General features: G+C 44.4%; 1 protein-coding gene and 1 long non-coding RNA gene across 3 annotated transcripts in view; one reads left to right on the forward strand and one right to left on the reverse strand.

The window, feature by feature from the left end:
* LOC138497680 (carbonic anhydrase 13-like) overlaps positions 1 to 15311 on the forward strand; it is a 1250189-nt gene that overhangs the window by 1122697 nt on the left and 112181 nt on the right. The gene's annotated exons all lie outside the window — the stretch shown is intronic.
* The window catches only part of LOC138497681 (uncharacterized), a 114904-nt gene continuing 110482 nt past the window's right edge, over positions 10890 to 15311 (reverse strand). The window contains exon 5 of the long non-coding RNA XR_011278637.1: positions 10890 to 15238. This is a non-coding gene — a long non-coding RNA (uncharacterized lncRNA). The remainder of the gene's footprint in view (positions 15239 to 15311) is intronic.

Here is a 15311-nt window from a genome sequence, read left to right on the forward strand (position 1 = left end):
CCCACGCTGACTATCTGGGGTTGTGGAGCGTATTATTCCTACTGGCTTACCATTCAGATGGAACAGGAACTCTCCTGATTGCCATTCTTGCTCTTGCCCTCTTGGCATCTGTCCTGATTTTGATGGCGCTGGTTGTGACGGTATTGGCATTGTCGGCGCTGATTCACCTGCTACACTTGGTGGGGGTGTTAGATCGGCCGCTGTTAATGGTGGGACTTCCCCTCCCCCTGGCAACATCTGGCCCCTACCGCACAACGCTCTTAATCGTGTTATTTCCATCTGCGCGTGTGCAAGCTGTCTATCTAATTCCCCAGTTAATCGTGCTAATTTTACGGGTAGGGCACTGGTTGGCCCATATAACCCCGCTCTGTCATACGGTGGTGGTGCGGTGGCTGTTGTTTCTGCTGAGGTGGTCGGAACATATAGGGGCTCACTGTATCCTAATACTGGCCTTGTCAGCAACGGGTACATTTTAGTGGTATTACTCTCAGTTGTGGGTATTGTGCACTCTCCTCCCGCTGACCCACCTACCTCTCCTGTCATTTTCTCCTTCTCGGCTTCTTTGGTTGTACTTACCTCACCTGCTGGCGTTATTTCTTTAAACATCTGCCACAAATCTAACACTTCCCTTCTGTTCTCCAACTGTTTTCCCTTATATCTGGCCAACAAATGTGTTCAGACTAGGTCTCATACCCTTTTATCAAAGGATCCTCCCTCTGGCCATATCAGAGTTAAACTATCTCCTTTTATCTCTGTCACCCAATGATCATGGTACGTTTGTATCGTTTTGCTATACAATAGAAGGTGTTGACAAATATGCGCTAAGGGTGTTACTCCGCCCATGATACCCCAGTTTCTTGCGTGTCAATACCCAGGCACTTTGTTCACTCTCTTTATTTCTCAAACTTTATTTCTTATTTTCATCAAGAAAGAAACATATCAAGTACAAAGCAAATGTTACTAAGCCAACAGGCTATCATCCAGGTTTAACCGCAGCACATTTAAAAACGTAGCCATGAGCGGTGGCCTGACATTCCCAAACATAACAGACAATACAAAACAAGAGAACATAACAACACAAGCACCCCCGCCCCCCAAAACATATCCATTAGACGTGATGCAAAACCATTCTATTACACAATTCCGATCAAGATGGTTTACCCATAAAAATCATTGAAATTCCCCGATTGTTCATCATAACGTGCTTCTTTGCATTGCTTATAAAGTCTTCTCATATTTAGATAGAACTTGCACATCTAAAATCCAATCCTCTACTGTTGGTTTCTTTCTTGTCTTCCAGACCTTTAATATCTGTTTAGTAGCTACTAACAGAACTTTGGCAATCCAACACAATATTACCCAATCATATTTGCAACCAATCCTTGGTAATTGCAAAATTATTGCTAATGGATTCTGTGGATAGGTGATGCCCCAAACCTGGTCAATCCTATCAACCACATCTCTCCAGAAATGTGTCACTCTTTCACAACTCCACAACATATGAAGCAAACTACCCCTCTCTTTCCCACAACCCCAACAACTGTCACCATCCACCATTCCTAAAGCATACATACGGGCCGGGGTCCAATAAGTTCTACTCAATATTCTCTGATGAGTGTGGGATTCCTTTAAGGCTTCTATTAGGGGGGAACTAATGAACTGGACTGCTAGGGTGCAACGGATAGGGGATACTATACTAAAGGGTCTAGAGGAGGAACTAGGGAGTCTGCAAAGGAACTACGTGCTGACAAATGATGAGAATATTAGAGTTAAGATAGCGAGTGTCAAAGAACATCTGAAATGTGAGTTGAATTTGCAGGTTGAAAATGGATTATATTATATGAAACAGAAATATTGGGAAGGAGGAGATTGTGGTGGCAAGGTATTAGCTAATAGATTAAAGAGTTATTCGGAAAGGCTGTATATCCAGATAATTGTGAACGACCATGAAGATGTGCTGGTCAAAAAGGATGACATTAGTGAATGTTTTTGTTTATTCTATGCAGACTTGTATACTGAGGAGGTTGTCCCACAAGTAGATGAATTGGATAGTTTTTTGGGGGGAAATTACTCTTCCCATCACCTCTGAGGAAGGTAGGAATTTTATGGAAAGTCAGTTTACTGTCTTGGAGGTCCTGTCGGCGATTGGGGACCTGACAAGGCGGAAGTCCCCGTGGATGGACGGTCTAACAGTAGAATTTTATCAGGCGTTTGATGAGGTGTTGGTGCCTATAATGTGTAATTTGTATAATTATATTCTGGAGGAGAGGAAGTTGTGTGCAACAATGAGGGAAGCTATAATTACTGTTTTTCCGAAACCAGGGAAGGATGCAACTATAGGCCAATTTCCTTGCTCAATGTTGACATTACTAAGGTCCTAACGGTTAGGCTGACTAAGTATATTGGAGGATTGATAGAACAATCTCAGTCTGGGTTTATGAAAACAACGTTATGGGTATGACAATGTTAGAACGTTATTAGATATATTGAGTTTTCCTGATTCAGAGATCAAAGGTGCTTTGCTTGTCTTTTTAGATGCTGAGAAGGCCTTCGATAGAGTAAATTGGAAGTTCTTACACCATACACTGTCAAAAATGGGATTTGGGCCTTTGTTTATTAAGGCTATTAAAGCTTTGCAAACAGAGATAACGGCTAAGGTATGAGTGAATGATGGATTTTCAGGATCGTTTCAACTGTTTAGGGGCACACAGCAAGGTTGTCCCTTGTCCCCCTTGTTATTTAATCTGGTATTAGAGCCTTTGTTAGCATACATTCGGCAACATAGGGGATTTAGGGGTTTGTGTGTGGGGGATGGAGAAATTAAGGTCTTAGTTTATGCGGATGATCTAGTAGTTATTTTGAGTAATCCTGCATAGGGGGGTCAATTGTTGAAAGGTGTTTTTGAAGAAGTGGGGAAGTTATCAGGTTACCGGATCAATTGGGGGAACTCAGAAGTATTTCCGGTAAGGGACTCGCCAAGGCAGGGGCAATTGTTAGGCTGGAATTGTAGATGGGGGAATGTAAGCATAAAATACTTAGGTATTCACATTGTTCACGACATAAAAAAAGATAGTGGATTATATTGTAGATAGAACCGTAGAGGTCATCCATAAAGACATTAGAAAATGGGGGCGTTTCATATTGTCCATATGGGCTAAAATGAGTGCAATTAAAATGCTTTTATTACCAAAAGTCCTGTATATTATTCAGTCATTGCCCTTACATTTTACAAAGAAAGTACTTCGACGGATAGATAGATTATTCCAGGACTTTTTATGGGGGGAGGGGAAAAGAGCCAACATTCCACGGTACATTATGGTCCACAGCGTCAAAGATGGAGGTTTTGGATACCCGGTCCTTAAGAATTATAGTAACGTTTTTTTATTGAAAAAGACGTCTCGCTATTTTATTGGGGGATCCAAGCCAGATGCCTTGGTGTGTTCAGATTGAAATGCATAAGTTTTTGCTGCATGACATTAAGTGTCTGTATTCATTTGGAACATTACCTGGGAAGGTGCAGAGTTTAAAAACAGTTTTGGCTACAAAAGATGCATTGGCGTCACTGATTGTGGGAAATGGGCAGGGATTATTTGTTTAGTAAAGAGGCCTCACTTTGGCATAATCCTTGTCTAATCCTTCTCTACAGATTAAAACTCTCTATTTCAATGTTGTATACAACCCTTTTCATTCCCTTTAGTACCAATATATTTTTCAACACTTTTTCGTCCTTCACCACTTACTGAGACCATAAATTATTTCAACTATGAACATCCATCATCAGCTATGATTCATACATTTTCATATGCATTGCATTTTCAATTTTCTTAATTGACCTTAATGTGTTCTTTACTTATTGGCACGTAAACAATTACCGACAGATCAACATGTAACTCTTTAACGCACATAAAAACACATAACATGAAGACGTATCACACATAACATGTACTCCCTGCGAGCTTTTACTTCTTTTTTGTTTTCTCGGTTTGTTACCCCACTGTTCTATCTGTCTCACGCACTCCCCACCTCTTACTCCCTCTTACTACCTTACCAAGAATTTGGCTCACACGGAAAAAGAATATTCTAAATTACTACTCCGAGTCTACTAGATATATGAGACTCCTACTATTTTCTCTTTATCTTCACTTATTTATCTGCACTGGACAAGACAATGCTATGCGGCGCCGCCTTCTACCCCGTTCGGGCTAGGTTTCCTCACTCTTCTCTTACTTATTTACCTCCACAAAACCTAATGGCCATATAAAGGATAGATCAGAAAAGCCTCAGTATCATTCACACAGGCCCTAACTTTCCTTCAGTCACTTATTACCTGTTCCCCTTCATTCTTAACCCCTCCCTTACCTCTTGGGAACTTACGCAACCAGTACTCACGTGTTCAGTCGGGTGGTCCAAGAGTCACCGTTCACGGTTCATCCACAATCAGATCCACACCCCAACCAAGCCGTGGCCCGCCTCGGTGAGTAGCTTTTACAGTTGGGTATTTGTTAACTGGGAACCCTTGACTCTTTCTTGTTGCGCGCACAGGCTGGTCAGCCGCGGAGGCAATGGTTTTGCTGGGGGGCGTCCCAGATCTCGCCGCACTCCACGGGCCTCAAGGCACCTGTCCCATATCACGTCACGGGGGTCACCAAAATGTAGGTGCCCTCCCCGTCTTTAGATGTGCAAAAATAGTTTATTTGGTTGGCATCCAAAGAACTCTGCTGCCTGAGAGCGCTCTACCGAATATCACAGTTACATTGATTTATAAAGACGCATTTTGTCATACATGACGTCATTAGTATAGGGTGTCAAAGTGATACAGGATTGGATGATTAGTATGGGTACATATGGCAATGATGTTGTTGTTCCATCTGGATTGGTTGCTTCTCTGGCGGGAGGGTGGTCGTCACGTGGTTCTATCGTCCGTGTCCAGAAGGGGTGAAGGTCAGGTTGCTGTGAGGCGGAGTGATCGCTCACTAAGCTAACATAATACATCTCTATGAGGCATGTACTAAATAATTACTTTGAAATACATTTAACCAAATCACTGCAAACCACTAAAAGTCTTATACTTATTTACACTGTTAATAATTGTGACTTATATGGGACAACAGGTTACAAAGGCTTTGACCATCATGATACCATCGATTGAAGCTTGGGTCTGGACACAAAGAATCTAAGGCACGCTGGTATGTGTTAGTATTGGAAACGATATACGGTGACAGGGGTGCAATGTTAGTCGGGGGTCTGCTTGGTGGGCATCATGGTGGCGTCACACATTTGGCACATCAAGTGAATTCCTTGCAAGGGCACAGGGTTATATTGGCAGTAATTTTCCAATAGCGAAGGTGTGGGGGCATAGACAGATTTGTGGAGATGGATGCTTGCCTCAAGCCGGTTCACACACAGGGCAGTGATCTCAGAGGAAGACTGGGTTGTTACATGGTTGTTACATTTGTTCTTTGTTGCAATTACCTCTGGCTTCAGCGTGAGAATGGAGCCGCAGAGTTTTCCAGACACAGTGAGAGGAAAGGTGGGGGCCATGTGTGCTGCATGCGCGGCGCTGCAAAGGGGGAGAGAAGCCTTTTTGTATTATCGCAGTGAGGCCTGGTTACCAAGGTGGCGTCAAGGGGGCACAAAGATGGATGCCTTATGTCCTACGCAATGGTCCCATCTACGCAGATGCCAGCCAGTGCTGACATTGCATAAGGGCACGGGGGCATTCCCCACCAATGGAGGCACATGGTGCATGTTTGTACTAGAGAAAGGAGGGAGGGGGGCCTACTGGCCTCTTACTCCCACACAACTTCTCTCAATAATCCCACATTATGGGGGTTTGTTGTCCACAAATATGGCGGTACTTTTAAGTCTGCATCACAGAAAGCTGGTGGTGCATTGACAACAGCCATGAGGGGGTTCGTCACTCGTCTTTTTTTAACCATTATATCACAAGGCATGCAAACCTCCAATATAATCAGTGTTGTTGTCAGTGAACGAAACCTTGTCTGTCAATTCTCGCAATGGTATGTTTGGGTCAATAAACAACACTGTCTGCCACTCACACCCTTGTGTGTCCATGCCAATTGCTACAATGCCCTTTGCTGACACCTGTACTCCTTGCAGACCGAGAGAGAGAATGGTGCCGAGCACTACCTCGGGGGTGGCTACTGAGTGGAAAACAAAATCAGAGGGTACACTGCATTCTTTTCTTGTTAGCACCGGCACTGCTCTCGCTAACAATTGTATCCCATAACCAAACATGTCTGCATTTGTTGGCACCCCTCACACAGTTGTTTCATTTGTTATGGTTTGTATTAGCAGCATCGCTCTGAGTGGGCTTATTCCTGGGGTGGTGCCAACTATTCCCTTTCTGTGAATGCTATGGTCATGTTTAGCTTACTAAGTAAGTCCCATCCCAGTAAGTTTACAGGGGAATCTTAATGGTAAAGTAGGGGTGCTCAATTTGTTTTTCCCCCTATCCTAACATCCAAATCTTCTGTGTAAGGAACCGTAACCACAGCCCCAGAGAATCCTTGCATCTCAAGATTGTTGCCAGATAACGGAAAATCACCTTCACATAGACATGATTCTTCCGCCCCCGAGTCCACCATAAAGATAAACTGCTTGTTCCCTATCTCTGCCTCCACCAGTGGTTCCTCGTCTGGGCGTAAGGTAGTTGATAGGACTGGACACGCAAGTGCTCTTTGTGGGGTGTCCTAATCTGGCTGGGTGTCCGTTCTGGGGCAAGAACATTGTATTTCACTGAGCACACTTGTGCCCTGGTAAGGAGCTGGTGCACCATTACCAGTAGTAACAAATGGGTTTGCGTGCGTATGTGTCATTTGATTTTGGCGAGAGGGGTGTTAGAGGGTATTGTAACCTGGTATTGGTCTACTGTCTGGTTGTTCGTCTTGTTCGTAATGTCCCTGGGGAAGGCAATAGGGGATCCCCGGGTGCGGGTGCCCACACTGGGACTGATTATAGTATGGCTGTTGGTACTGTTAGTTTCCTCCTTGTCTATTGCAGCACTCTCGTGAAAAGTGTCCCCCCCCTCCCACATGACCAACACTGCCCTTGTCCTCCCCCTCTTGGTCCTTGCCCTCCATATCCTTCTCCTTCGTTTTATCCCTCTCACGGTTCTTCCTTGCCACTGGGGTCCCATGTATTGTTGATCTCCTCCCCACTGCTCCTGCCCGTTGTCTGTCCATGCTGCAGTCATCCTGGCTTGTGTGACTATGGACACTCCTCCTCCTTCTCCTTGCTGCTCTGAGGGCGGCATTGTGGTTACTGCTGCAACCTTCACTAACTTGCTCTGTACCAGTTTCGCTTCTTCTGCTAATCTCCTCTGAGTTGTTTCCTTTTCCCTTTCTTTTATCCTCCTGCAATGGTGTACTTTAATGCTCTGAATTTCTGGCCAACCTTTGGCTTCTATCCCAGCTATTTTATCAAGGGCCTTCTGCACCTCTTTTTAATGATAAAGTAAACTAGGCAGGTGGATTGGACCCATGCCGTGCCCATCTCCGCGCGCCACATCTCCTGTACCCCAAGAATGAACTGCACAGCATCTTCCTCATCCCCCATTGTGCATTGCATGATAGAGTTTAAATTGGGGGTATCTGGGAAGGTTATGCACAGGGCATACCAGACCTGTGCACGTACATTATTAAATGATGCATTATCATGTGTATCATTTCCCGTGGTAACACCTGGGAACCCCACTTTCACCCACACCGAGTCTGCTTGGTCTCCCACTGCCAAAACAAGAAGACTTTTGATATCCCCTATGGCCAGAGGCACCCCTGCAGTGTTCTTTTCAAATGTGTAGATCCATTTCGCCGTGAGTGTGGGGAGGGTTTTGAGGAGATTATGTTTATCCATCAGTGCCCAGGGCACATAGTGCGGTTGCCCTGCTCCCTTGTGAATAAGGGTCATTAGTAATTTCGATCTTACCTTTCCAGCCATTAAATCTTAGATGTCCTCTCAGTTCCTTACTCTTAACGCTGACAAAACTGAAGTCCTATTCTTCTTCGCTAACACTCTTCATCCCCCTCCCCTCCTCCTTGCATTCTCTTTCCCCCCTCCCACCTCCCCTTCTTTCCCCATGCCCGCAACCTAGGTCTCCACATTGACACCCATCTCTCTCTCTCTCTCTCATCACATTTCTCTCACTGCCAGCTCTTGCTGCTTCCACCTCTACAATATCCGTAAAATTCATCCCTTCCTAACCTTTAACGCTACAAAACTTTTAATCTCCTCCCTCATCTTCTCCAGATTCTTCTACTGCTCCACTCTTCTCTTTGGACTCCCTTCCTCTCACCTTTCTCCCCTCAAATCCATCTATCACCCCTCCATCCACTCCCTCTGCCTCCTCTCTCCTCGCAACTCCATCTCCTCTTCACTTAACTCACTAGGTTGGCTCCCTTTTAACTCTCAGCTCAAATTTCATTTTCTCTGTCTTTTCTTCAAAGCCCTCTATAATCTTGCTCCTTCCTACCTATCCTCCCTTCTTACTTTCCATACTCCTTCTCGTTCCCTCCGCTCTGCTGATCTCTTCCTTCTCTCTCCTCCTCCACCCTGTGCCCCCTCCCGCTTCCGCTCCTTCTAACTTCTTGCTCTTTCCATTGGAATCGCCTACCCCCCCCGGTCCGCTCTATCAGCTCCTACCCTTCATTTCGCACTTCTCTTAAATCCTATCTCTTCCACTCACCCCCCTAACTTCTCTTTCATCTTCTTCCTTGACTGAATCTACCTCTACTTACCCCTCCTACTCCTTCTCTTACTATTGTTCCTTCCACTAGCGTTTAACTACCTCAACTTTGTAAATTATTCTTTGTACTGTTTTCTGGTTTGATTCAATTGTCATGTATTGCTTGTTGTAATTGATTGTTCCTTTTGTAAAGTGCTTTGGATTAAAGTGCTATATAAATTCAAATAAATACAAATACAAATCCATGAGTTACCTTTGCTCCCTTCTTTTTTGATAATGCTATTCTCCCTATTCTGTTCCGCAGCCTATGTTCCCATCCCTCTTCTTCCTCAATCGCCCATGGTGAGATCCATTGCACTTGCTGTATTCCCCCTACACCCTCTTCTCAGACTCTTCAAAGTCGCTCCAACATTCTTCGTCCCTCACTGAATCCACTGTATCATATCCTACACTTTCTATCCCCCCCTCTCTTTCCACTCGCACGGTTCGTATAGGAGCACTATATGCTCTAAAGAGAAAGTCCCCCGATTTCCATTCATCTTCTTGTAGGAGAGAGGGGCTTTTTAAGGGAGGCTTTGGTGGGAGCCCTCCCCGGAGGGTTGAGTTGTTTCGCATATTGCTCTTATTTGCACTAATTCTGTTTAGGTTGACATTAATGCTACTTCTAGATCTCGAGTGGATGGTCCCAGGGGGATGGGTACGATTATCGGAGGGACATAAGGACGTGGGGGTGCTGTGCCGGGTGTTGTTGGCGTGCTTCCCCCTGGTACATAGGCTGGGTCTGAGTATCCCTTTGCGGGTCTCGTGAGCAACGGGTGTGTATTCTTTGGTTCTTCATTCCCTTTTTCTAACTTCTCTTCACCTTCCTTTAACTCTGCAATTACCTCCCTTCCTTTCCTCTGCTATGCTTGATGGGTGTCTCGTCGAACATTTTCCACAAATCTAACACCTCCCGTCTATTCTGGAGCTGTTTTCCCTTGTATTTTGCCATTAAGTAGGTTGCTACCTGGTCTAATATTCCCTTATCAAAAGACCCTTCTTCTGGACAGGTGTGGGGTGATCCCTCCCCCTTCGTTTTTACTACCCACTGACCATGGTACTTTTTTATTCTGTCATTGTACAAGGGGAAGTGCTTACAAATATGCAATAGTGGGGTATGCATCCCCACGTTGTCAAAAAGACCTCTTTCTTTTCCCTTCCTCTCTGCCAACGTCCAGATCTCAATCTCTGGTTATAAATAATAACAACCTAATATTCTTCACTTCAAAACATTACTTATACGTTGTCAGAAGAGACACATGGAACATAAACCATTGTACATTTCACCAAGACAAAACAACAAATAGGTCAACCACATAGTACAAGAAACATAAATCTTAATATCTTACCTTATACCCAGATCCTACTCCCCTGTTTAGAGCATCACCCCTTCCTCACTTACTCCATCACTCACATCACCTCTGCCCCCACTGGGCCTACCTCCACAATTAGAAATACAAAATAATAGGGTAAACTAATATATTAAAATAATTACCACTACTTGTTCCCGAGCCCACTAATTATACAAGTCTCCTAATTTTATCCTTTTTTGCACTTATTATCCGCACTGGTTGGGACAGTGCACTTCGTCGCCACCTTCTACCCACTTTGAGCTAGGTTCCCGTTTCTCCTCTATTTTTCAACTTGTCCTTTCTTATATAAAAAACAATGGTCCTAAAAAAGAAAAGCGCTTATTTTCACACACTCATCCTACTCATTCAACTCTGTATCATGCATGTTCCACTCCCTGATTGTGCTCTAAAAAAGAATCTTCTCACTTTCCCTCGCTTGTTTTCCCTTGCAATTAATACTCACGTGCCTGTGTTCTTCCAAGAGCCTCCGTTCGTGGTCTATCCACAACGCCTGGGCCTCCTCCTCGTGGCCGCACCCGGCTCAGGAGAGCAGTGGGGTATTTGAAAAGCCGGGACCCACAAAAACCTTCTCTTCTGTGTATGCGTTTTGTTTGGGGACTGGTCAGACGTTGGTGGGGGCAGCCCTTCCGAGGAAGCCCTGGATCTCGCCGCAAGTACGGGGGTCTCAAGGAATATACAAGAGGGGTCACCAAATGAAGGCTCACATACAACACAGCTCGTAATATCTGAGACCAAAAAATTGACACACCCTGCAATGGAATGAGACCAGTAGATTGCAAGTAAAACACATTTATATAAGATAAATTGCAAGCAAAGAACTCTGCTGCCCGAGAGCGCTGTGCTAACAGATACACAGTCAGCACATTAAAAAAGTACCAAGCATCATCTGTGACATCACATATAGGTAACAAACTAACATAATCGATTGGCTATGTACGTATTCTAATCCCAGCTCCATATGGGAAGTCTGGGTTCCATTGGTTGCTGTCTCTTCATCAGTCACAGTGCACGTGGTCAGCTGGGCTCATCGCCTCACACGGTGTATTAACTGGAGGGGCAGCCCAACTGGCGGAACCTTAGGCTGAGGTAACAATATATCACATACAGGGGTAGCCGCCTGACAATAGTTAGAGCATACTCTTGGTACTGTATGCCTTTATTCAAAAAGGAGGTTGTGGTGTTTGCAAAGGTCACCACTAATCTAAACTTGTGTCAAAGTCTAAAGGACCCCAAGGGGGTGAAAGCTACACGCACATTCATTCGTACATGTGAGCACAAAAGTTATACAAGATGTACATTTATTACAACAAGTTCCTCGACCAACAACAATCAAGGTATGGCAACTTGATGCTTTCGAGAACAATCAGGTAGCATTTTAGAGACATGGATCATAAAGACCTTCTGCAGCAGAAAGTTTACAGAAGTGTAGGTTGTTCGCATGTACTTGTATTTCATCAAGAAAACACATTAGTTATAGACTGATAAATAATAAATGCAAAAAAAAAAAACATAAGATTCATTTACAACAATTTAGTGCAGTGAAGCATGGTGATAGACTGTAGTGAGGCATAAGCATGTCTAGTAGGCACTATTTTCTAGTGCAAACGCAAATGTATAGACAAGGTGCTTGTCCTTATAGAGACAAGACAAGACCTATTTGTATTAGACATTAATCTGTTAACTATAGGTGACCAACCTATAGGTATACAGTACCAAGCGTATGCTCTAACTATTGTCAGGCGGCTACACCTGTATGTGATATATTCTGGCCTCAAACAGTGCAATGAGCTCATCTGACACAAAGTGATACTAAACGTTGCAACAAGGAATGGCTGGACTTCTGTAAGAACAAGGCTCGTGTGGAGCTGGCAGGAGGCGGAGGGGGCTTGGGCTGTCTGTGCGCAGCGCTGGGGAAGGGAGAGCCGTGATTACTGAGAGATCGTTCTTGGGCCTAGTAAAAGATGGCATTTGGTGTAGCACAAAATGGAGTTGCTAGACCATGACAAAGACTTGGTTATTTGTTTGTTGTCTAATATCAATAGGTGTGGATGGTTGTCAGGTGGGTGGGGCGTTTCTCTCCTTAGCTCACATGTGGTCTCTTTCCTGTAGGAATGGTGAGAGGGTGTGAACATGGCCACCTCTCCCCCAACAGTAGGTACATTTTAAACATAGATGAGGGGTGGGGTAAGGGGATAGGATAAGGTAAGGGGAGTGGGGGGGGGGGGGTGTGGGGTCCCCCTGGCATAATAAAGAAAAATGTGAAGAAATAAATGCAAAGATTTCTACTTTAGGCGAAGTGGATTCGGTTAAATCATGGACGTTCAGCCAGAGGTACATTAGGGACACAAGTAGGACATCTACGTAAGGACACACAGCACCCTCTCTCTCAGTCCACTCTCACTCAAACTGACACTCCTGGAACATACTGCAACAACATTCTGACAACACTCAGTAACCAGTAACCAGGCACTCATAACATTCTAAGCTATATGGCAACAGAAGGGAAAGCACAAGTCATGACACCTCTCCCTCCAATGAAACAAGACAAACACTCAGAAGAGACATACACACCAATCAGACCCAACACATGTACGCCTCTTACACCACACAAGAACACCACTGGAGATGCACAAAAACACAGACCCTCACACACCACTCAATTCCCAACTTTTAGGAGATAGACTCCCACCACAACAAATTCAGCACTGCGAAAATCGGACAAAACTACAACACACTTCTCCTCACACCATCCGCAGTGTGACAAATGGCACAAACAATGCCTCTTTTCAACTGAGTAGATGAAAGGCACCCAGAGGCTGAAAAGGGAATGCCACACTTTACCCTCACACAACAGCTCCAAGCCCCACAAACCAATCTCAAACTACACCTAACCAGTCCTGAACAATCTCACCTCAAACCTGGGCACAAGACGCCCCAACAAAACCAAGTGATCCTCCCATAAACATGAGAGGCACACTCCAAACTAAGAAAAGGCAATGGCAAATGCTAACTACAGTGTGACAATTCCACAGAGAAACACCAGACACTAAATCATGTCCAATGCCAAGTCACAGAATGGCATAACCCAATGCATTCATGAACGCCCCACTGGCCACAAACATGGCGTCAAACACCCCAACTAATTGGATGTCCAATAATGACATTGGGTGTCCAACACCCCAACTCCTTAACTAATGAGTGTCTAACACCTCAAGAACAACTAGGCATCCAACGCCTACCAAACAAGGGAGTGTCCAACACTCACATGAACTCAAATAGCACGGGGCTGTCAACCCCATAACATGCCAGGTGTCCAACACCCCAACTACTCCACTCGCGGGTGTCCAACATCCCGACTCCATCACCACCGTGAGTGTCCAACACTCCCCCAACTCAAATGGTACGCATTTGCCCAACCCCACAATGCACCGGTTGTCCAACACCGGTGAAGCACTACTCTATAACAACACAATTCAACACTGGCCGCCTCAACTTAATTAGTGGTTTGCTAGGTCACAAGCTAAATTTACAACACAAGCCAGAACACCATGCATCCTCATCCCCACAGCATGCAGTAATCGAGGAACACAGCAATTGAAGAAATCCCTATCCATGACAATTCCATGCCCTAAGCTTAAATTCTGCAATGTTGACGGGGCACCACGGGACGGATGAGACAGGAGCTACTGGTAGGTGAGTTAACTCTTTACTCAGTTATTAGTTACATGTAGATAGCCACGGGTACATTCAGGACACAAGTAGGACAACTATGTAAGGAGACATCCACCGGCACACTCTCTCTCAGTCCAATCTCACTCAAACTGACTCTCCTGGAACACACTGCAGGAGGGAAAGCACTTACAAGTCACAACAAGCCCCCTCCGCCCAACACAGAAATCTACAACTTGGCAACCATACACACTGTTTTAGTATAACTCTTGTCAGACTACTATGCAGACAACATTGCATGTTGGTGCGAGACTAAAGGTGCAAGGAGAAATTGTGCAATCTGAGGTCTACAATATTGAAAATCAGAAAGCCTAGACTCAGAGCTACGCCTTCCCACTTAACCAATCTATGCAATCTTAGGGATATCACTCTGCTTAAATGGTTCTGCTACACTCATGCATGGTTTTATAGAGTATAGTCCAGGAGACAATGCAGAGCAGCACATCCCGGTCCTGGTGTTTACTGTGTTATAAAATATTAATTAATTTGAGTGTTTATTCCATATAGAAAAATAATGAAATATTGATAATTTATATAGTAACCAACATATGCTGAATTGCACCTTAGCTTGCTCATGGCACAATTACGTGTGACTACGAACAATACAGGGATATCTCCAACTCATGGAATACTACCTCAAAACTGGGGTACTTTGTCCTTTCTGTTACCTTTCTACACGATATCACACAAAACAGAGGACGGATTAAGCTTCTCTCGAGCTGATTATTCAATATACTGTAAATGTGTAGCCCTAGAACTCTCCCTGAACGGAAGAACACCCTTTCCCTGCATGGTGCTTGCTGGCCCTAGGAAGCACTGTGGTACCGCCTATCTAAAATATATAGGTACGGAGAGACTCGCCCTCTTTCTACAATGAATTGAATTAGTTAGAGCAAGTACATGACATATTAATGTCCTACTAAAAATACAATTAGAGATTGCAGCTGGGATTCATTCTTCCCAGACTGCATGCTTTGGTTAGTCAGGCAGTTCATGTGGGACTGTGCGTCAAGGGGACAATTTATTCGCCCTCCGTGAAGTGTGTCTGGCTAGCTCAATGCTAAGAGCAGTAAAACAGTTAAGATTTCAAATGTAACTCTTATTATTGTTGTACACCCGCAGATTAATTTTCATACAGATGTGAACACAATAGGTAGTTTTGTAAGAGATTGTGATTCAACATAAAATAAAGTTAGTATGTAAGCATCACTAGTCGATATTCCCAATTGCTTGAGTCAACTATGCGTCACCCATAGTCAGGGGACATCAGGAAGTGCGGTTTGGTCGACCAGTTTCAATGACTTTTCCTCTTGTGCGTCATCTTCTTCAGGACCATTTTCTTCATTTATTTAAGATCAAATCTGTGCACCCCTCAGATGTTGTACAGCATTCTCTGTGGGGCAAAATAGAAAAAGTCAGAGGTGACGTCTCCCGTCTTGGGCTGAGTTCAATCAATGAATACTTTT

The sequence above is a fragment of the Ambystoma mexicanum genome, chromosome 5q (assembly GCF_040938575.1).
Source record: "Ambystoma mexicanum isolate Mex_15411 chromosome 5q, UKY_AmexF1_1, whole genome shotgun sequence".
NCBI classification, from domain to species: domain Eukaryota; kingdom Metazoa; phylum Chordata; class Amphibia; order Caudata; family Ambystomatidae; genus Ambystoma; species Ambystoma mexicanum.